At 43.6% G+C, this 3,077-nt stretch overlaps 1 pseudogene; it reads left to right on the top strand.

The window, feature by feature from the left end:
• The first annotated feature begins 259 nt into the window (after positions 1-259).
• Positions 260-1,271, top strand: LOC149407730 (uncharacterized; annotated as a pseudogene).
• Positions 1,272-3,077: the final 1,806 nt, after the last annotated feature.

The raw sequence follows: 3,077 nt of genomic DNA, 5'->3' as shown, positions 1-3,077 counted from the left end.
CGTAAAGATGTTTCACAAACGGATTTCGTGCGTTATTCATGGGAAGCCCCTGACTTCACAGCGGATGATGTTATCAAAGAAGAACGTAATGAAGGTCCAACTATGTTGTCACATTCGTCCACAGGTAATAAAAATAATGAGATCTACTTATAATATGGAAAATGTTATGTTATATATTTTATAACCATTGATTACATGCAATAGGTAGCACATAAGATATATACCTTGGGAAAGAGTTTGAGTCAAAGAAACAGATGAAGCAACAGATTCATGTTTTTGCTCTAAAAAATAATTTTGAGTTTAGAGTGAAATCGTCTTCGAAAAAGAGATGGTATGTCATATGCAAAAATGAGATGTGCACTTGGAAGCTGAGGGGTGTTGTGCAGTGGTCTGACATGTGGCAGATAACGTCGTATGAGAGTAGACATTCTTGCGCGCGTGTGGTTCGAACAGAAGGTCATAGAGGAGCTGCACCTTGGGTTATTGGGCACGTCTTCAAAGATAAGTACAACATTAGCTCTATGGCTGAATATTCAGCGCATAACGTAAGAGAGGAAGTCAAGACAAGATGGGGTGTTGGCATATCGTACTTGAAAGCTTGGAGAACAAGGGAGAAAGAAATTTCTTATGTAAGGGGTACGCCAGAATAATCTTATCAGAAGTTACCATCTTGGTTATACATGTTGGAGCAGAAGAATCCAGGGACTCTTACGGAGTTTGTGAAAGATGGCGATAGATTCAAATACGCGTTCTTTTCTATTGGGGCGTGTCGTAGAGGGTTCAAGTCTTGTCGACCCGTCATATCATTAGACGGTGCATTTTTTAAGACAAAATACGGTGGACAGTTGCTATGCGCAATTGCGATGGATGCTAATTCTCAGTTGTATCCACTTGCATTCGGTGTAGTAGATAGCGAGTGTCATGCTTCGTGGATTTGGTTTTTGAGAAAGTTGAGAGAAGCTATCGGGGAAGACGTTGAAGAGTTGGTGTTCATATCCGATCGACATGTTAGCATCATACATGGCGTCGAAGTGGTGTTTCCCGGTATCCCTCATGGAGCATGCTTCCATCATCTCAAACTAAATGTCCAGCACAAATTCAAGACCGACCATTGTGGAATTGAACTGTATGATGCCGCTTATGCCTTCAATAAGCGGGCTTTCGAAGCTCATTTTCAGCAATTGAGGAGAAAAGATGTCGAGATGGCTAAGTATCTCGAGGAAGTCGGTTTTGATCGGTGGGCAAGAGCATTTTTTCCTGGAAAACGGTAAAACTAAAACTTTTCCCTTTGTCATTACAAGTGTTTTAACTAGAACGTCGTTAATATGTAACTGTTTCTATAGGTAGGATATAATGACAAGCAATAATGCAGAAAGCTTCAACAATAAGACGAGGAATGCTAGAACGTTTCCCATCACCACTTTGCTTGAGTTCATTAGATTCACACTTCAAACATGGTTTTTTAATCGAGAAGAAATTGCTAGAAAATGTGATACAAGACTGTCCCCGAAGCTTCAAGATAATCTCGAACATCTGAACGGCAAAGCACAATACGTGAATACCTACGAACTCGGGATGTTTGAATGTAATGTTAGAGACGAGAAAGGTGACTTTGATGTGCATTTGATGAATAACACATGCACTTGTGGACTACCACAACTACTTGGAATCCCGTGCGAGCATGCCATCGCATCCGCACAACACAGGAGTGTGGACATTTATTCGTTGTGCAGTCATTTCTATTCGAAGGAGATATGGATTGAGATGTACAAGGAGTCTTTATATCCTGTTGGGAATGAAGATCAGTGGAACGTTCCGGATGACATAAAAAACATGAAGGTGTTGGCACCAGTTGAAAAGAAACAAGCCGGTCGACCGAAGAAAAGTAAACAAGGAAGACGAAGAGTCAATCGATTCCCATCTCAAGGAGAAAAAGTTGTTATTCATCGGAAATGTGGTAAATGTGGTGGTATGGGACATAACAGGAAGACATGCACATGGAGAGAGTGAAAACTTGTTTATTTTTATTAAGTTGATCGTTATGTTTATTTTTTTAAACTTATTTTGTTGAACAATTTACGTTTAAGTTTGAGTTGAACATGTTTGTGGTTATGTTTATGTTTATATTTTTATTTATTACTTTAAAATAATTAAATATGAATTTAATGACATGACCTCCACACGGCCGAGCTCGACCTCCACGCGCCGAGCTCGACCTCCACACGCCCGAGCTCGGCCTCCACATGGCCGAGCTCGACCTCCAATCGGCCGAGCTCGACCTCTACACGCCCGAGCTCGACCTCCACACGCCCGAGCTCGACCTCCACACGGCCGAGCTCGACCTCCAATCGGCCGAGCTCGACCTCCACACGCCCGAGCTCGACCTCCACACGCCCGAGCTCGACCTCCACACGCCGAGCTCGACCTCCAATCGGTCGAGCTCGACCTCCAATCGGTCGAGCTCGACCTCCACACGCCCGAGCTCGACCTCCACACGCCCGAGCTCGACCTCCACACGCCGAGCTCGACCTCCAATCAGCCGAGCTCGACCTCCACACGCCCGAGCTCGACCTCCACACGCCCGAGCTCGACATTGCCATAACCTTCGATATCGCTTGACACCAATCCTACGTTAACATGAGAATGTAAGAAAATAAAAATATGATTTACTATAAACTTTAAAGTTTACTAACATCCATCATCGTTCTGAAGTTGTTGGCATGTTATCTATTCTTCACAATGTCATTTTGGCAGTCCAAGACGGTTATGGTCAACTCTTTGAGGTCGACTCGGAACGTGAACCAATGCATCTGTCTGAATTTGACGATGAACAAAATCTCAACGGCACAATTCCACGGCAAGACTTGAGAGTTCCTGTATCCAGTCATATGATCAAACACGATTCGTTGATCCCAGTCTACGATCTCCGCCTCATTGCCTGTTTCGTCGGCAATCTTCTTGTTCTCTTGTTCTTTCGTATAACGCCCATATACATGTTGGACCCACTGGGTATCCATGATGCAGACGTCTTGACGATACCCGTCATATTGTCGTTGGCGTCTCCGTAGCATATGTAT

This window comes from Urtica dioica, chromosome 1, assembly GCF_054948205.1.
Source record: "Urtica dioica subsp. dioica isolate 48M chromosome 1, U.dioica_male_clone48M_v1_H2, whole genome shotgun sequence".
NCBI lineage: Eukaryota > Viridiplantae > Streptophyta > Magnoliopsida > Rosales > Urticaceae > Urtica > Urtica dioica.
This window is presented reverse-complemented; position numbering and strand designations above follow the sequence as displayed.